The sequence below is a fragment of the Loxodonta africana genome, chromosome 3 (genome assembly GCF_030014295.1).
Source record: "Loxodonta africana isolate mLoxAfr1 chromosome 3, mLoxAfr1.hap2, whole genome shotgun sequence".
Classification (NCBI taxonomy): domain Eukaryota; kingdom Metazoa; phylum Chordata; class Mammalia; order Proboscidea; family Elephantidae; genus Loxodonta; species Loxodonta africana.
In genome coordinates, this window is record NC_087344.1 from 149,500,060 (window position 1) to 149,521,012 (window position 20,953).

General features: G+C 43.0%; 1 non-coding gene across 1 annotated transcript; it reads left to right on the forward strand.

The window, feature by feature from the left end:
• The first annotated feature begins 14,276 nt into the window (after positions 1–14,276).
• TRNAN-GUU (transfer RNA asparagine (anticodon GUU)) lies at positions 14,277–14,350 on the forward strand. Its single transcript has one exon. It is a non-coding gene; the product is annotated as a tRNA-Asn (tRNA).
• The last annotated feature ends 6,603 nt before the right edge of the window (positions 14,351–20,953 follow it).

Here is a 20,953-nt window from a genome sequence, read left to right on the forward strand (position 1 = left end):
CCTGAAAAAGAACAAAAGCCCCAACTTTTAAACTTAGGAAAAATAAAAGTAATAAAATATTGGAAGTATAGTTCATGTTGCTCCTTCACAAAGTATAAATTGTTTGTATTTGAGTTGAGCTATTGTATCCCAGTTGCATTATGGTGTCTAACTCTTATTACTGAGAAAGAAAGAAAAAAAAAAAAAAAAGCAAGCGTATCTTTAGATTGGCAAAAATGTTTATAAACTTACAAAATATCCTCAAACTGCCTTTATTCCCCCAGACTTACTGTTTACTGAGTTGCTGCTGTGTGCAATATCCACCTCATTATCCATGCCTGCACAACATCCACCTTGGATCCTTTTTCCACTCTCATACCTATGACTTCCTTTTGTTTTCAAGGACCCTTCTGAGGAAGTCTACAGTTAGACTACTGGAACTACTGACTCAGGGACCTGGAATTACCTGAGTGTTTATGTCAGTCCCACAGCAATCAGTTGCTCCCCGCCTGAAAAGTACTCAACAATGACAGAGATGTTGGAATATGAATTCCATCTACCTGACATGAGGAGACCTTTGTGGTGAACTGGCTTTGGGGAAAGGGAATCTAAAGGTCAACTTTGTAAAGACTCAGACAGACAAATAGAAGGAAAACAAGAACTATCAGGACAATGTTTATCTCGGAAGTCCAAGTGACAGAGTGATTTACCTGAGACTGTGAGAAGGAAGAATAAAATCTTTAGGTCCAATGGAAAGAAGCCTATGGTGGAAGAGAGGGGGAGAAGCAAAGATAATGATGGGGAATAGGGCGGTTATAGTAAGAACCTGGTCAGCTTTGAACTAACACAAATCCTTTGACTCCACACCTAGAGGTTTAGATTTGAATGGTGTGGACTTGGATTTGGGCATCATTATTCTTGAAAAGCTCCCTGGGTGATACTAGTATGCAGATAGAGATGAGAGAGACCATTGGTCTATTAGGATCTCAGATCACTAGCACAGGAGTATCCCAAAGGTGCAGCTACCTCATAGTAAAGGCTGAACATCAACTATTGATGAAATTTGCATTCCTCCCTCAACAGTCTTTTTTTTATATAACATTGAAAAAACAGAAGAGAAAAAAGGCACATGGTACGTTAGACCTATAACTGTCTACGTAGAATAGTCACTCAAACTTTTTTGACAACAAGAAGCAGTAAGAAATATATAACTCTTTGTCACCCAACATGTGTTAAAATTTTTTGTGCTCACTACATGTTATGGGTTCTAGTATTGCCCTTTCTGATTCTTTAAAGAAAACCTCTAGTTAGTCATGACGTTGATTTCACAATCTGCTAATGGTTCAGAATTGCAATTTGAAAAACCTGCTTTTTATGAACCTTTTTTACTAAACTCTAAAAAAGAGCTTTTAGGACTTATTCTCCTAAAGAGACTATGTTGTTTTTGTCGTGTGCCCTTCAGTCAATTCTAAACAATAGCAAACCTATAGGACAGAGTAGAACTGCCCCATTGGGTTTCCAAGGAGTGGCTGGTGGATTCAAACTGCCAACCCTTTTGATTAGAAGCCTGAGCTCTAAATCACTTTGCTACCAGGGCTCTAGAGAGACTATAACAGTTAAAAAAAAAAAAAAAATCTAAGCGTTTAGGGCACATATTACATATTTACATTTCCCATTCTGTACAATGGCATGAAAGGAGCCCGGTAGGTCCAAACTGTTCAGCAGTCAGGTTTGAAACTCAAGGTTGGTGGTTCCAAACTTACGCAGTGGCTCCTCGGCAGAAAGAGCTGACTATTTCCTTCCAAAAAGATTACAGCCAAAAAAACCCTCGGGGGCAGTTCTACTCTGTCACATGGAGTCTCTATGAGTAGAAATCAACTCAAGGGCACGTAACAGCAAAAACACAATGGCATAAAGTACTTAAAAAACAAACAAAAACACTAGTGGTTTCTCAAAAAAAATGATCATAGAACTACCATATGACCCAGCAACCCCAATTCTAGGTATATTCCCGGAAAAAAGTGAAAGCAGGAATGTAGACAGAAACTTGCACAGCCATATTCATTGTAGCACGTTCACAACACCCAAAATTTTGAAACAGCTGAAATCTCCATCAGCATGAATGGAGAGACAAAATGGAATATTACTCAGCCATAAAGAGAAATGAAGTCATGATGCATACCACAACATGGATGAAACTTGAAAACATTAGGAGTGAAATAAGTCAGTTGCAAAAGGACAAATACCATATGATCTCACTTAAATAAAACAAGGAAGTATGTGTTGTTGTTTAGTGCTGTCAAGTCAGTTCCTAATCATAGCAACCCTATCTACAACATAACAAAACACTGCCTGCTCCTGCGCTATCCTCGCAATCATTTCTTTGTTCGAGCCCATTGTTGTGACTACTGTGTCAGTCTGTCTCGTCAAGGGTTTTCCTTTTTTCGCTGACTCTCTATTTTACAAAGCATGATGTCTTTCTCCAGGGACTTGTCCCTCCTGATAACATGTCCAAAGTACATGAGATGAAGTCTTGCCATCCTCGCTTCTAAGAAGCATTCTGGCAGTACATATTCCAAGACAGATTTGTTTGTTCTGCAGTCAATATTCTTCACCAATGCCATAATTCAAAGGCATCAATTCCTTGGTCTTCCTTATTCATTGTCCAGCTTTCGCATGCATATGAGGCAATTGAAAACACCACCATGGCTGGGTCAGACTCACCTTAGTCCTCAAAGTGACTCTTTGCTCTTTAATGCTTTAAAGAGGTCTTTTGCAGCAGATTTGTCCAGTGGAATAAGTCCTTTGATTGCTTGACTGCTGCTTCCATGGACACTGATTGTGGATCCAAGTGAAATGAAATACTTGACAACTTCAATCTTCCCTCTGTTTATCATGATGTTGCATATTGGTCCAGTCGTGAGGATTTTTGTTTTCTTTATGTCGAGGTGTAATCTATACCGAAGGCTGTGGTCTTTGATCATCAGTAAGTGCTTCGAGTCCTTTTCACTGTCAGCAAGGTAGGTTGTGTCAAGTGCATAACACAGGTAGTTAATGAGTCTTTCTCAAATCCTGATGCCACATTCTTCTTCATATAGTCCAGCTTCTTGGATTATTTGCTCAGCATACAGGTTGAATAAGTATGGTGAAAGGATACAACCCTGAGGCACACCTTTCCTGATTGTAAAACACGCAGTATCCCCTCCTTCTGTTCACGTGACTGCCTCTTGGTCTATGTATAGAATCTGCATGAGCACGATTGAGTGTTCTAGGATTCCCATTCTTCCCAATGTTATCCATAATTTGTTATGATCCACACAGTCAAAAGCCTTTGTATACTCAATAAAGCACAGGAGAACATCTTTCAGGTATTCTCTGCCTTCAGCCAAGATTCTCTGATATCAGCAATGATGTACGTCGTTCCACTGCCAGACCGATAGATGAGTGGGGGAAGGAAGTATACAGAAAAGAAAAATTATTAGTTTCCAGTGATGGAAGGGAAGGGGAAATGGGAGTTTTTGCTTAGGAGACATTGAGTTTATGTTAATGGTGGTGGGATAATTTGGAAAAGGATAGTGAGAATGGTTGGACAATTGGGAAAATGTAATCAATGTCAATGATATACACGTAGAAATCATGGAATGGGCATATCTTTAGTTGTGTGCATTATCACCACAGGTTGAAAGTTTTTTTTCTTTTTTTGTCACTAAGAACTCATTGAAATGAGTCAGGCAATAGAGACAACTGAAAACAAGAAATCAGTGGTTTTTCCTTTTTCATTTCAAAATTTTGTTAGTTTATCTATTGAATATATGTCTAGAAATTCCCCAAAGATACAACCTGATGTGGAAGTAACTTTAGAGAATATTGGCCTCCACAGGGTGAAAATGGATTGGTTCAAGGTTAAAGCCTCACTCTTTATCTGCTAATTCCCATTTTTTCTCTCTGGTGATTCCTTTTTTCCCTGATCTCTTTAGAATAACACTTGCAAGCCTCTTCTCTAAAGTCTTTTTTCTTTCCCTCCCAAGATGACCCAATAGCCTCTGGGGCTCACCGGCTTTATCCAGATTGGAGCCTTTCCTCTCCCTTTTGTCAGACTCTGAGATGCAGTGGAACAGGTCAGAGGCCTGAATTCTGGTCCCAGTTTGTCATTAGCAGGTCAGGTACGTTTAGTGGGTCCTTAGCCTCTTGCGACCACTGTCTCCTCACCTGTAACATGTGGAATTGTACTTGGATGGTCCCTGCTGGTTTACACATTCTAGGGTTTTTCTCTTAGCACCACCCTCCTATTTACAAAATATAGGGCATGAATTTAGGAGGCAGATTTTCCTGGAAATATTCTCTCCTAATAACCAACTGTTTCCCAATGTGCATGCTCGAGGCTACGCACATCTCTTCCTGCGAAGTGTGAGAGGTCTTCATTTTCCTCCAGAAGACTACAATAGAGAGTAAACTGGCAGATGAGGAGGGATCTCACCAATCAACAAGCAGAATCTTTGAGCAGGGCTATCACCAGCACCAGGGGTAGGACCTAAGTATATTTCAGACCACATTTCCTCTCCCCTGCTATCATCACTAACTCCTTCCAGACCGTGGCTCATCCACTTAACTGCACTCAGTTTGCACCTGGCCTCCATCACCACTTAGTCCTCACTCTAGCCTCACTTAGCTATCGGTAGGGCCTGATAGAAGATCCTCATTTGGACTTTTTCTTTCTGTTTCTGGTAACAACTAATGCTGGAACTATGAAAACATCTTGTCTAATTTCAACAATGCATAGTCACAAACGTCAGCTTAGTTCCCAAATTGATGACCAACACTAATACAACAAAACAAGTGAAAGTCCAAATCTGAAAGCAAGATGAGAATCGGACGTCAGAGCCACTGAGGATTTTTACTCCAAACAGCTGGTTTCACGGCAGAAACCGCAACCCCTCAGCCTCCTAATGTGATAGCTGCCTGAAGGGCACCATTGGCTACTTTCACAGATACTCTTGGGAGAACCAGATCCTTTTCCCTCCCCAGCCCCATCCTGTGGATGACTGGACTTAGCAGCAGCTGGAAGAAAATCTCAAGTACTTGGGATCAAGACTCAGAATCATATCACTGTAGACTATTCATCGGCTTTTTGGCACATGTCCTTTTTCCTTGAAAGATGAGGGTTTTTAAATCTCTGAAAATAAACTTTATTTTATACATGCTCTGTTGCCTAAAATTTTCTTTGTAGATATCAAAATTATAGTTTTATTTTCCAAGCTAATATAAGAAAATTCCATCGTTAATACATCCACTACATTTGTATCTCAGAGCTATAGCAACCCAGTTTAGGTGCATCACCTCGTTCCAGAGTTAAACGTTACTAAGCACCTGGTGTTACTTAGAAAACCAATATTGGGTCTCACACCTACGAAGAGAGCTAACTCAGCCAACACCATCTGTCCTTGTAGTGAGACGCCTGTAAGCAGGGCAGCAGACTCACATGTGTCCAAGCCTGGGTCCTCAAAGAAACAGTAGTAGACTCTCTACCAAAGAGGGATCCTGAGAGCTTGCTGTTTATGCACGATGAGGAAAAACCTCACTGTACAGTTCTAGCAGAAGTTCCATCCTAGAGGTCTCTGCCGAGGACCCACAGAGATATAGAGAATACAACTAGATGAAACTGGGACGTTGCAAATACTTTTACTCTCCTGTTTTGTCATTGTTTGTTTGTTTTTTTCCTGGAAATAAATTTCTCATAACCATTGACTTGCCTTTTGCAATCAAGTGTGAAAGCAGGACATCTTATTCAGAAACTTTGAAATATGCAAAGTAGCCTCAAAACTTACCAGGCTTCCATTCTAGAGTAAGCTGATTCAAGGAAGAAGGGTGAAGGAGACACTTCTTCCAAATCCTGAGTGGCAGGAAGGGATCCCTTCAGAATAGTTTGTGCAGCAGATTAGTGACCTTTGTTTTATTGTAGCAGTGAGTGGTAACGGGGACTGTCATATCCTACTGCAAGTCGGAGACCCACAAAGACCAATTTTAGTCCAGGATTGTGCCAGAGCTTCACAGCCTGCCATATTGTACAATCATCCTGTCCCCATCCCCATCAACTATTTCCTTGGAAAACTTTAAAAACCTGTAGATAAAGTTGAAAGAATAATACAATGATCAGCGCACACTGTTATACTATGATCTGCAATTGATATACATTTGCTCTTTCTGTCTCTACATATACCCACACAAACAGATTTCTTTAGTAAATTCAGACCAAAAAAAAAAAAAAAAAAGCTTCTAAATACTTCAGCATGTGTATCCTGAGATTAAGGACATTATTCTATATCACTATAATTCAATTATCAAACTTAAGAATATCAACATTAATTCAATATACCTAACATAGTGTCCAGATACAAAGTTCCTCCATTGTTTTGTAGATAGCTAGATAGATATAAACATGTCGTGAGAGTGAGAGTGAGAGAGCAAGAACCAGACAGCCAGAGCAAGAGCAGACCGAGAGCTGTGTTGCTGTTGTTTTTTCTCCAACCTCCAATCAAGGCTCCTAAATGGCACTTGATTGTTATATCTCTTTATTCCCAATTACATTGAACTGTCTCCCCACCCTCTTCCAACTCCTTTGTCCATGTGCTTTTTAACGATATTAAATTTTTGAAGAGGACAGACCCAATGCCTTGCCCTACATTCTGTTCAGGCTAAACACTTTGGGCAAGAACACTGCATATGTAATGCTCTGTGCTTTGTACAGCATCCTGTCAGGAAGGAAAGATGGGTCAGTGTGTTTATCACTGTTACTCATTCTTAGTTTAAGGATGTATCAGTCCTCTCTACTGCAAAGATACTTTTTTTTTACCTTGTAATTTTTAAATAGTTTGTGGGATAATACTTAGAGATCTTGTAAATACAATGTATGTGTTTGCGTGTGTGTCCTGAAAAGTGTTAATGTTTGTTGATGACCCCTGCCTACATCAATCGTTATATTATTAGTGCTTGCAACATGGAGACTTCTACGTCTATCTACAATTTTGAACCAAACATGTCGTGAGGTGCCATCAAGTGGATTTTGACTCACAGTGACCTCACTTGACAGAGTAGAACTGCCCCATGAGGTTTCCTAGGCTCTAATCTTTACAGGAGCAGATCACCAGGTCTTTCTCCCTGCAGAGACAGGCTTCTTTCCTGGGCAAGAGTAACTCCTCTGGGGTAGGAAGCAACCTTGGAGGTCCCTCAAGTAGTTTTTTCAAAGAACTAGGGAAAAAGAAACAACTCATCAAGGCTAAGAAAAAAACCCTCAAGCTGTTTTTTCCAAAGAACCAAGGCAAAAGGCCACATAAAGGAACTCATTGCACCACAGATGTATAAAACATTTGTTGTGTTGGCAGATGCATGAAGAAAGGGACTCATTGAGTTGGAAAATAAGTTAAATGCAAAGACATTTACACAACCATTGAACTAAAATGAAAAACATTTAAATACATGCCTTCCACTTTTGGCAAAGATGGGCTAACCAAAACCAAACCCATTGCCCTGGAGTAGATTCCGACCGATAGTGAACCTATGGAACAGAATAGAACTGCCCCACACGGTTTTCAATACTGTGATCTTTACGGAAGCTAATTTCCACATCTTTCTCCCTCTGCCACATCTTTCTCCCGCACAGCGACTGGTGGGTTCAAACTTCGGACTTTCGGTTAGCAGGCGAGCGCGCTTAGCCACTGCGGCAACGGGGCTCCTGAACAAAAAAAGACGAATTTTATGAAACACCGGTTTTCAAAATACTGGAAATCAGGCGACAAGGGTGACCAACTCTTTGAAAACCAGGAAACAAACAAGGTGAGCCCTACGATTGCCCCAGCATAGTGGCTCTTCTGCAATTGCTCTTCCAGACTGTACCCTATAGAAATACCTGCACAAGTCGCCAAAGATGTGTGTACAAGAATGATGAAAGTGTTCATACAATAAGTAAAGGAAACCTTGGTGGTGAAGTGGTTAAGTGCTACAGCTGATAACCAGGAGGTGGGCAGTTCGAATCTGCCAGGTGCTCCTTGGAAACTGTATTGGGAAGTTCTGCTCTGTCCTACAGGGTCACTATGAGTGGGAATCGACTTGATGGCAGTGGGTTTGGTTTGGTTTGGTTTATTGAGATGAGTCAGAATTGACTTGATGGCAACGGGTTTGGTGTTTTAGGTTTTTATTGAGATAGTCATGTATACGAGTTGGAATCAACTCCACAGCAGTGGCATTGGGTTTGGTTTTTCATTGAGATGCTCATAGATATGAGTCAAAATGCACCAGACAGCAATGGAAATGAGGTGTGGTATTGGAATGCAGCCATCAACTTCTGAGGGGGTCCCATGGTGTAATAGTGAGCACTGCGGACTCTGAATACAGCAATCCCAGTTGAAATCTCAGTGAGACCTTAGTTGTTTTTTTTTTTTTTTTAACTCATTAAGTAGTGGATGAAACTTGTTACCCCCCTTTCCATATCCCGCTCCTGATGGCCATTTAGGAGTGAGAAAAGATTCAGGCTGGATGGGAAGAAGCAGGAGGGGAGGCTCAGGCTCCGTAAGCAGGAGCTGCTCCTGATTCCCCTCCTGTTCCCTGCAGACTTTTGAACCTTGCAGCCCTGTCCCTTCTTCCTCTTCTCTCCTCCTCAGAAACTGAGATTCCAGAAACCCTCAGAAAATAGCTGAGGAAGGAGGAGGGACAGGAAAGAACAGAGGGGAGAATAGGAAAAGAAATAAGGAGAAAGTTGGGAATGGTAGGCAGAGGAAGTGGGCATTCACAGCAGTGGTTTCAGTTGCTAGGTGTGGACCACCGCAGCTTCTCCCTCAGTAGTGCTCCCATCCCTTCTTGACCCACCTGAAAACCTGGTTCTACTGTTAAACCTCAAAGCAGCTTGCCTGCCATTCATTCTTGCCAAGTTTCCTTTCACAGTGTGGAGGGGTGAGGTGGATTAAGGTGGTTGGCAAATGAGTGGCAGCCAAGTGAAGCACCTTGTTGGCTCTCTTGGTGTTGACCAGCAGTTGGTGCACCCACCAACTCAAACGCACTCCACTTTTCCCCTTGCAGGTTGTCTGCAGGGCCCGGAGTAGAAAATCAAGACATAACAATGTTTCTTTAAAGAGAGAAATAGACCACATCCACTATATTCCAATTTCTTAATGTATCATTCACTGTTTTTTACTTGTTTTCTAAAATGTTCTGTAGGGTAAAGAATTTAGCTTCATCCAAGGGCTTTGATTTTTGTCTTTGGTTCCTGAGAGCTAACCCTAAGCCATAAAACAAAAAAGAAACCATTGCTGTCAAGTCAATTCCAACTCATACATACATCTATATAGTACAGGGTAGACCCACCAAATAGGGTTTCTGAGGATGTAAATCCTTATGGAAGCAGATTGACACAACTTTCTCCAGTGGGGTGGCTAGTGGGTTTAAACCACTGACCTTTGGGTTAGCAACCCAGCACTTAACCATTGCCCCACCAGGTCTCCTTGAGACAACTCTAAACCCTTGAAATTTGCCAAATAATTGAGATTCCTTTGTTATTTATAGTCCTCCAGACCACACCTGAAGGTTTATGCTAATAAAGTGACTCAGATGGGGGCCTGGCTGGCTAGAAATACTATCTCCTGTTATAGGAAACCCCACTTAGTGGTTGAGTACTACAGCTGCTAACCAAGAGGTCGGCAGCTCGAATCCACCAAGTGCTCCTTGGAAACTCTATGGAGTGGTTCTACTCTGTCCCATAGGGTCGCTATGAGTTCGAGTCGACTCAACCACAGTGGGTTTTTTTTTTTTTTTTTTTTTTGGTTATCAGCCAATCTGGGGGAGGGGGGAGATTGATAAATTTTGCAGGAAAGTCCTTATATAGTGGATACAGGCCACACCTCTGAGAAAACTCCTCTTACAACTGATTGATCAATCATATGAAATCACATCATGAAAGTGATTACAGTATATTACATTACCAAAAAACAGTATGTTCAACATCTGCCAAACCACTGAGAATCATTACCTAATCAAGTTGACAGGTAACATTAACCATCATGGGTCCTATGTGTTCAACCTATCATCATGTGGCTAGCTAATAGCCCCCACCTCCTCTGGGGACTGGTGTCATATCAGGAACTCAGAGTTGTTTTCGCCTCTTGGTTTTGGGCACTGAGTAGTGGCTGTAGCCAGATTAACCTTCGTGAGTGGAAGCCCATGTCACTGAGCCCAAGCATAATTTCTATCCCTGCTGCTAGGCCACTTTGTTTATGAGCCCTTTGGGCAGTCCTAGAATTTCCATTTGGTTTCTTCTGATGGTTTTCACAGCTCTGTTGAGATAGTCTATCAGATCACTCACTGACATCGTTTTCTCTGTGTGTGTGTGTGTCCATGTGTGCTCAACAACTCCGTAGAAGTCTGTGAAATCTAACATCTGGGACATCTTTGTGTTAGTCATCTCGTGCTGCCACGACAGAAATACCACAAGTGGATGGCTTTAACAAAGAGAAATTTATTTCCTCATGGTAAAGTAGGCTAAAAGTCCAAATTCAAGGCGTCAGCTCCAGGGGGAGGCTTTCTCTCTCTGTCAGCTCTGGAAGAAGGTCCTCGTCCTCAATCTTCCCATGGTCGAGGAGCTTCTCAGGTGTAGGAACCCCAGGTCCAAAGGATGCACCCTGCTTCTGTTGCTGCTTTCTTGGTTGTATGAGGTCTCCAATTCTCTGCTATCTTCTCTTTCCTTTTACCTCTCAAGAGTGTGTGGGCCACAAACCAGGGAAACTCCCTTTACCTTGGATCAGGGAGATGAGTTGAATAAGGGTGGTGTTACAATCCCACCCTAATCCTCTGAACATAAAATTACAATCAGAAAATGGAGGACAACCACACAATACTGGGAATCATGGCCTAAACAAGTTGATACACACATTTCTCGGGGGCGGGAGGGATATAATTCAATCCACCACAGTCTTGGAGTTGGGAGTTGTTTCCATTGACTTACTTTTCCCTTGAATATGGGTCACACGTTACTTTGAATGTCTAGTATTTTTTTTTTTAATTATTAGACTCTTTGAATGATACATTGTAGTGTATTCTGACATCTTTCTCCAGAGCATCAATTTTTTCCCTAGGATACCTTATGGGCAGTTCTACTCTGTCATATAGGTCCAAAATAAGAAATCATAAGTTCAGGTGGTCTCAGGGAAACTGAAACTCTCAGATATCATTCTTCTTTACTGGCCAAACAAAAAAAAAGCCATAGGTCCTACCATATGATCCAGCAATCCCACTCCTTGGAATATATCCTAGAGAAATAAGAGCCTTTACATGAACAGATATATGCACACCCATGTTCATGGCAGCACTGTTTACAATAGCAAAAAGTTGGAAGCAACCAAGGTGCCCATCAACAGACGAATGGGTAAATAAAGTATGGTATATTCACACAATGGAATACTACGCATCGGTAAAGAACAATGTTGAATCCATGACATTTCATAACATGGAGAAATCTGGAAGACATTATGCTGAGTGAAATCAGTCAATTGCAAAAGGACAAATATTGTATAAGACCACTATTATAAGAGCTGGAGAAACAGTTTAAGCAGAGAAGAAAATACTCTTTGACGGTGATGAGAGGGAGGAGGGTGGGAGGGAGGAAGAGGGGTATTCACTAATTAGATAGTAGATAAGTTTCATTTTAGCTGAAGGGAAAGATGATACACAATACAGGAGAGGTCAACACAAATGGACTAAACCAAAAACAAAGAAGTTTCCTTAGTAAAGTGAACACTTCAAAGCCCAGCATTGCTTGGGTAGGGGTTTGAGGACCATGGTTTCAGGGGACATCTAAGTCAATTGGCATAATAAAATCTATTAAGAAAGCATTCTGCATCCCACTTTGGAGAGTGGCGTCTGCGGCCTTAAACGCTAGCAAGCAGCCATCTAAGATGCATCAATTGGTCTCAGCCCACCCGGGACAAGGAAGAATGAAGAACACCAAAGGCACAAAATAATTATGAGCCTAAGATACAAAGAAGCCCACATAAACCAGAGACTACATCAGCCTGAGACCAGAAGAGCTAGATGGTACCTGGCCACAACCAATGACTGCCCTGGCAGGGAACTCAACAGAGAAACCCTGAGGGAGCAGGAGAGCAGTGGGATGCAGACCCCCAAATTCTCATAAAAAGACCAGACTTAATGGTCAGACTGGGACTGGAGGGACCCCAGAGGCCGTGGACCCCAGACCTTCTGTTACCCCAGGGCAGGAACCGTTCCCAAAGCCCACTCTTCAGGCAGGGATTGGACTGGAACAGAGCATAGAAAATGAGACTGGTGAAGAACAAGCTTCTTGGATGAAGTCAACGCATGAGACAATGTTGGCATCTCCTGTCTGGAGGGAAGATGAGAGGGCAGAGGTGGCCAGAAGCCACTTGGATGTACAGGAGGAGAGTGGAGGGAAGTACTGTACTATCTCATCAGAGGGAGAGCAATTAGGAGTATTTAGCAAGGTGTATGTAAATTTTCCTATGAGAGACTGATCTAATTTGTAAACTTTCATTTAAAGCACAATAAAAAATTTAAAAAAAGCCGTAGTTCCTAGGAGCAGAGTTCCAAGAGGAAGGACCACAGGATGCATCATGGCCACCTCGGTGATTCCCATGGCCCCAGGAGCAGCCATACCCCGATCCAAATAAAAGACACTGACTGGAAGCTGGGAGATACTGAAGACCTTGAAATTAGAAGCACTGCGCCACGGAGACCGAACAAGCAGGATGAGCAAAAGCCTTGAGCTTCTCTTCTCCCTGGCAGCCTGAGATCACTTGCGGGAACATAAGATGCGTGGGCAAAGACAGGAAACCCCTGGTGGCGTAGTGGTTAAATGTTACAGCTGCTAACCTAGAGGCTGGCAGTTTGAATTCGCCAGGCACTCCTTGGAAACTCTCTGAGGCAGTTCTACTCTGTCCTATAGAGTCGCTATGAGTCGGAATCAACTCGATGGCAGTGGGTTTGGTTTTCGTTTTTTTGGGCAAAAACAGAGGTCATCTTCGCCGTGTTGCTGATGAGGAAAGTGAGGTTTCCCAGGAGTTTACCGGATTCCCGCGGTTCTGCGGCTGGTAGGAGCTAAGTCACAGTCCAGGGCCCTCAGCACCCTGCCTCAGAGCACAAGGGGGGAGCTGGGCAGTGGGTAGAAACTGCTGCGCAGAGCGGGCATCTGACTGCGAGAACGACTCCACCTTCCTTTGGGGATCTGAGAATGGTCTCCACCTGTACTCTTTTCCTCCAGGCGGAACTCGGGCGTCGGCGGAAAGAAAAGACGACCAGGATGTAAGGGCTTCTTTCAACCTTCCCCGTGAGGTCCTACCGAGCCTTGCCACGGATCCACCCTCTTAGTGCTGTTACTGGAATTTGCAAGCTTTCCACTACCATCGTGGGTCCTTTTCTCCCAGCTCTTTAGGCACAAGGGAAAGCTCCCGCGGCTCCAAGTGCACCTACTCTTTCTCTGCCTTCCCTTCCTCACTGCGTGGTCAGGAGCTGGGCGCTCTTCACTTCCTCTCTGAAGGCTCTGGGAGAAATACGACACCAAAAGCAAAAGGAACACACATTAATAAACTTAACTTTAGTTAAGTTTATTATTGAGCCAGGAAAAAAAGAGAGAGAGAGAGAGAATACAAGTGTGCAAGTAGCACCCAAAGGGCTACAAAGCTATACTGGTTTTGCAGTTCCATATAGAATTAAAGTTACAGCTGTACATTGCTCTACTCTTAGTAAACAATCAGCTTTACTCAATTTAAGCTGGTATGAAGCTTACTCTGACGCTCTGTCCTTCCTAATTCCTTACGAGTACCTCCTACGGTTGCCACTGACAATAATGTACTTCACAGTGCACTTGGTTAGTTACTTTCTCGACGTTCCGCGGAAAGTCCCGGGGCGCAAGGCGGGGTGGGGTGGGGCGTGGACTCCGGGAGGGGAGGCTGGGGCAGATCTCAGAACGCGGAGTTCTGCAAGGCAGTGGTTTGTGGTGCGTCCTCCCCTGCTGGTGGTGAGCAGCCAGTGTGCGTCTCCCGCTGTGCTAGGCCGCGGGTGTCCCAGTTCCCCAGCTCACTCGGGCTCGATGTCAACGCCCAAATGTGTCCAAAGGCAGGACTCTCGGCCTAAATGTCTCTTACACTACCAGCCTCTGGAGCGCGCGCGGTTGAACAACAACAACAACAACAAAAGGCCAGAATAATGTTAAGATGTCCCAGGCTGAGGTTAAAGGGCAATTCCTGACATCAGATAGGAAGTTTGAAAAAGAAGAGCTCGGTGTCTCTGTGGCGCAATCGGTCAGCGCGTTCGGCTGTTAACCGAAAGGTTGGTGGTTCGAGCCCACCCAGGGACGCTATGCTTTACTTTAAGCCTTTTGTAGCTGCTGAATAGCCGCTTTAGGCTTTTAGCGACTTTCGTTCTCAGAGTCCTCTGGAACTCTATCCACTTTGAATCAGACGCCAAAGTTTGCTGCGCGACAATTCAAGTCCCATAAAAGGGAATAAAAGAAGGAATTTTTTTCCTGCAAAAAATGTATTTCCACAAAGCCAGCGAAAGCCGCTTCGGAGTTTATTTATTCCAGAGCCACTGCACGGATTCTCTCACTTCCTGAGACTGAGGTTTTACACTGCGCACCCCGGAAACCTGAAAAATCCCGATAATGGAGAATCAGAGAACTCCACATCTGTGGTGCAGTTGCAAGCTCTGCAAGGAAATCTTGGTTCTGCCACGGTGGGACTTCGAAAGGGTTATCAAGTTTTGTGAGTGTCTCTATTTCTTCACGTATAAAAAGGGGCAAATAGGAGTACTTACCTCATGGGTTAACCTAGATTTTAATGAGAGAGGCACATAAAGCATTTTAGCACTTAATAAATGCCCCCTGACATCAGCTGGTAAAATTGTTTTCAGTGGCATCATCATCACCATTGTTATCTACTCCGTCCTTTTAACAACTGCATATCCTTTCACAGTACAGATAGACCATTGTATATTTAAGCATTTCTTAACTGATGGAGATGACATTGGTTCTAATGTTTATTGTCATAATTCTTCAGAGGACAGCTTGTACAGATATTTTTAATCAGGTGTGCATATATTTCTCTCAAATGGATTCCCAGATGTGGTGTTGCCAGATCAAGGTATTTGTGCATTTCTGATTTTGCTAGCTAGTGTCTAATTGTCCTCCAAAGGGGCTGTACCTAGTCATATCCTCACATTCTGAGAGAAAGCTCTTTTCTGGGCAACACGGTATCTGGCATTTCAATAGCAGTGGAAACCCATCACTTTTGCTTGGAGGATGCTATGGCTTGCTGGTTTCACACATTACTCTGCATTTTGTGGATGAGAGGCTGGCTCTGTGACGTTCTTCTGTATTCTGTTGACTCCTCGGATTCTGGAAAAGTGGTTCCCAGGACAGACCTGAGCTGGCATTGCCCTGACTGTAGAGGTGTGGACAGAGGTAACCCTGTTCCCACCCATCCTGTGACAGAGAGCCTAGGCTGCAGCTGCTGAGGATCCCAGAACGCATCCACTCTCCATAGTGGGATCTTCATGGCTGGTCCTAAGCCAAATAAAAATAGGAAAGGGAAGGCTTTTTTTTTTCCTTTTAATTGAACGTTAGATGAAGGTTTACAGAACAAACTAGTTTCTCGTCAAACAGCTAGTACACACACTGTTGTATGACATTGGTTAACACCCCCACGACATGTCAACACTCTCCCTTCTCAACCCTGGGTTCCCTATTGCCAGCTTTCCTGTTCCCTCCTGCCTTCCAGTCCCTGCCCCAGGGCTGGTGCACCCCTTTAGTCTTGTTTTCCCCTATGGGCCTGTTCAGTCTTTGGCTGAAGGGTGAACCTCAGGCGTGGCTTCATTACTGAGCTGGAAGGGCATCCAGGGACCATACTCTCCGGGTTTCTCTAGTCTCCATCAGGCCAGCCAAGTCTGGTCTTTCTTTCTAAGTTAGAATTTTGTTCTACATTTTTCTCCAGCTCTGTCTAGGAACCCTCTATTGTGATCCCTGTCAGAGCAGTCAGTGGTGGTAGATGGGCACCAGATGGGCTCGGTCTGGTAGAGGCTACGGTAGATGTGGCCCATTAGTCCTTTGGACTAATCTTTCCCTTGTGTCTTTAGCTTTCTTCATTCTTCCTTGCTCCCTAAGGCGTGAGACCAGTGGAGTATCCTAGATGGCTGCTCACAGGCTTTTAAGACCCCAGACTCTACTCACCAAACTAGAATGTAGAACATCTTCTTTATCAACTCTGTTACGCCAACTGAGCTAGATGTTCCCGGAGACCATGATCTCCACAGCCTTCAGCCCAGCAATTCGGTTCCTCAGGGAGTTTGGATGTGTCTATGGAGCTACCATGGCCTTACCTTGTACAGGTTGTGCTGGCTTCCCCAGTATTGTGTACTGTCTTACCCTTCACCAAAGTTACCTCTTATCTATTGTCCACTAAGTGTTTTGGAAAGGGAAGACTTTTAAGTTTAATTTTTCATGAGATTAGGACTTTAAATAACGGTTTTCTTCTTATTTTCTGTGGCAACTAGAGGAGAGATTGCGCCCTTGTTACTTCTTTTGGGGAAACTTAATACTAGAGGGTGTTCTGTTGCGCTTGTGAAATTGTTTGGTCCATGCTGGTATGTGGTGCTTGCTATAAAATATTGTCTGGTGAGCTGGGGTGGACAAAGTAGCTGATGAAAACTTGTCCTAGGAAATAGAGGTTGAATTCTCATACAATTGTACCGAGAGTTAATTCCTACTTTGATCCTTTTAGAGATTTGGGTGATAACATTAAAGAGATATCCCTTGAATATCTAGGATGCTTCCCATAGTGACCAGGTTGCACGTTCTTAGGAAGAGTCACATGAGGTGGGTGTAGGACTTTTTTTTTTTTTTTTTTGTACTTTTGTGATCTTTCCCCTCTCCCAGAGGGATTGGCATATGGTTGTCTGACAATAGACTATCCAGGGAGCACATAGAAAGGCACATGTGGTGAGAGAGTTTTCAGTTTCTCTACTTAAGCTGCTAGTTCCCAATGATTGAACAAATACTAACCTATTGTTTCAAATACAGACTATGTATTGAAGCCTAATAATCGTTTAGGAGGGTGGAGCAACAGCACAGAAGTGAGGCTCTCTCTAATCTGTATTTCACGAAAGATGCATCACTGGTGAGGCTGACTCATGCAGGGGAAGACCCCCACCCCTGCCTCGCTTTGTCCCTTCCACCTCTTTTTGTTAATGCCTGCCATCCAGGTATATCTGAGATAATGAGATAATATCCAGTTTAGGCTTCGGAGAAGCAAAGAAAGAACACATTAGGACTTCAGCCTAAGACGCGTGCTTTCCCTCAGTTTATAAGAATTCCTTGAGTGGGATGAAAGCCCTGTAAAAAAAAAAAATGTTACTATGCCTTATCCCATAGGTCAGGGTAGACAGATTATTGTCAGGGTAAGAGTGAGGGTTTCCTGGGTCTCTTGGCTAAACATCATGTACTAGCACCTCAATCAATCACTGCTTCTTCCATATAATTGATAAAGCTGTACGTCTGTACTATTGTTTTAAAAGGCCATATAGCAACATATTAACAAGAATTACCTCTTACGATTGGAATTGAGAACAGGGGAAATTTCATTTCTTCTTTACATCTTATGCATTTGTTTGTATTTACAGCAAGCTTGACTTTATTACTTTCATAACAAATAAATGACCGACTATAAAAGCATATATTAAAATCCTCAGGCAAACCAGACTGTATGGACCTGCTGTGCTTACAAATTGACCACAGGCTTTTGAAGCCACAGGGCAGACCATTAACCTACAATCACAGAGCTCAGGGAAGTCGGGGTCTTTATGGACTTCTTAATGCATCATAATGCAGAAGTTCCACTGGATCTTTTTTTTTTTTCCTTTCTTCTTCCCTTGGTTTTTCAAGTCTTCTCTGAGCTAGAAGCCCACAGATGCTAATTTAAAAAGAAAAAAATCCTGCATTTTGAATTTCTAGAAACACTACCATTACTTTTTTGTGAAAAAGAGAATCCAGTTATGGTATTCAAAACATACATTGGCTACAGAACTTTATTTTAATGAAATAGGAAGACTCTGACAAAAATATAACGGTTCTGATAATGACTTGTGGAAATATTTGTTGTTGTTTAGCTGTTTCCCTTTATTTACTTATTTATTCATTTATTTTTGTCGTGCTTTAGGTAAAAGTTTACAGCTCAAGCTAATTTCTCATTCTAAAATTTATACACATATTGTTTTGTTACGTTTTAGTTGCAATCCCCACAATGTGACAGCACAGTCCACTTTTCCACCCTGGGTCCCCTGTGTCCATTGGACCAGTTCCTGTCCCTTCCTGCCTTATCATTCTGCCTCTGGACAGGAGCCGCCCCTTTGGTCTCATGTATCTGATTGGACTAAGAAACACACTCCTCACATGTATTTTGTTTTGTTTTGTTTTATAGTCCTGTCTAATCTTTGTCTAAAGAGTGGGCTTTGGGCATGGTTTTAGTTCTTGGTTAACAGAGTGTCCAGGGGCCATAGTTTCAGGGGTTCCTTCAGTCTCTGTCAGACCATTAAGTCTGGTCTTTTTATGTGAATTTGAGCTCTGCTCCACACGTTTCTCCTGCTCTGCCCAGGACTCTGTTGTGTTCCCTGTTAGGGCAGTCATTAGTGTTAGCCGGGCACCATTTAGTGCTTCTGGTCTCAGGCTGGTGGAGTCTCTGATTTAGATTGGTGGAAAATATATCTCAGTGCTTATAATGATCTGAGTGAAAGAAAGAGTGAATCAAGTCAATACATTCAGATAGATAGCTTTCTAGTCAAGACATGACACAGGCCCAAAGTCAGCAAACTCATTCTCATATAAATAAGGAAACACAGACTTTCCAAAAAAAAAAAAAAAAAAAAGCCTAGTGACACCCGAATTCAGCCAATGACAAAATTAATCACAAGGAAAATCTTAAGAATGAAAAAGCCGTGTGTGCTGGATATTTTGCATTTGTCCCTCTAGATCCATTCTCACCATTATCCACTCCATTTTATGTCCCAGGAGGCTGACCCCTGCATGAAAAGTTTCCCTTGCCCACTTGGTTCTTGGAGGATACAGCCCATGGGATGCATTAACTGGAGGTAGAAGGGTGGCAAGAATATTATCGGCGGGGGAGGGGGGGGAGGTAATTATTCCCTGCAGCAGGCAGAGGTTGTGTTCCATATGTGAAGTCCACAGCTATTGTCCAGGGCCACTGTATGACAGCTGCAGGCTTAGCTACAACTATGACTTCATCCAGGTTCCAGAAATCTCTCTCTCTCCTTCCCCACCAGGTCTAGGGATGGTAATGACTCTTCACTGTTGCTAGAGCTGGGATGTTGCACCATCCTTTGGTGACTGCATTCACCTCTTATACAGAGTGCAGTCATCTTGAGCTGGAGGTCCCGGGAAACTCCCTCAATCCTCAGCAGGTAGGGGCTTCAGAGAACCTCAGGGAATGTGTCACAGAAGTTCTGGGAGCTAATTGTGTCTCTAGTCAGTTCATTAGCAGAAGAATAAATATACTCTTCTTCCTTCAAAACTACCTTCAGTGAAAATTTCATAGTCTCATAGGCAGAGCCATTTCCCTACAAAAGTCAAAAGACAACAAATTGGTAAAATATTGAAAAGACTTTCTAAGCCTGACAGAAAACTCAGAAGCCTTAAGGGGAAGATTGTTACATTTAACTACGTAAAAATTTTCAGAATTTTTATGGGAAAACAAAAAAAAAATAAATTTGTCAAGCACACAGCAGCAGACAAGATGCAAGAATGGCAAGAATGGTGTGGGAGTGGTATCTGGCCTCCTCTAACATCACAAGGGGGAAGGAGAATCAAAATTAACAGCTCAAGGTTGATTCCTATGAGGCAGAGGTCAGACATGCCTCCTCTCTTTGCATCTTTACTGATTCTGACACCAACCATCCCTCCCACGGCGCTCTCTGCTTCTCTGTTGGGTCCAATAACTCATTGCAATGGCCACCCAGAACTCATAGACCATACTCAGGATTACGAGGTTTATTAGGGAAGTAACAGATTAGACTCCAACTTCCAGGAGCTTCCCAGGGCAGGGATCCTGGGTCCAAAGGGCATGCTGGCTCCTGGCTGTTCTCCCTTGGTAGTAGTGGGATTCTCTCTTTCCTACCTCTGGGGTGGCTCATTTCAGTCTGGCAAGATGGCAAAACTAACCAATCCCCTTGGTGGGCCACAGTTACCCTATTACAGAGTCCTGCCCAATCACTTGGGTGGGAGTTATAAGATCATGTCTAGAAAGGCCACAGAAAGGTGACCCATCACCCAATTTTGTGTGAACAAGGCCAAGGCATGGGTGATTTAGATTCAGACAATTTATTACTTATGTAGACAACAAAAGGATGAGTAGCCAAAGGTGCCTGGGTTCTAATCCCACACACTAAAAAGGAAGACATGGGGGAAAAAGGGGCCTGATGACTACAGCAAGGGCTGTGGGATATCTGTTGCCGATGAGCCAATTCTAGACTGCAGCTAAGCAGTTTTATAGTTTGCAGCTATAGCCTGAGGGTGAACAGACCATAAAACCTGATTTCTCATCAGAACCTGGCAGGCGATGAGAAACTGTCCCATGGCTGCCTCCCAGGGAGGATAGGGAGGCAAGTGGAGAGATGGTCTCAGGGTAGTTCTTCCCAAGCCTCAGGGTAGTTCTTTAAATGCCTCCAAGGCCTCTTGTTCTTGGAGAATCACTTTTTATGTGTAAGGATAAATCATTTCCCAGCAAAAGGATTTGGAAAAGGTTAGTGAGAATGGTTACACAGCTTGAAGAATGTAATCAATGTCACTGAATTGTACTTGTAGAAGTCATTGAGTAGGCGTAGGTTTTCTGATGTAAATTTTCACCACATGCACTCAAATATATATTTCTTCCCTCTCTCGAAAATACATTGTTGC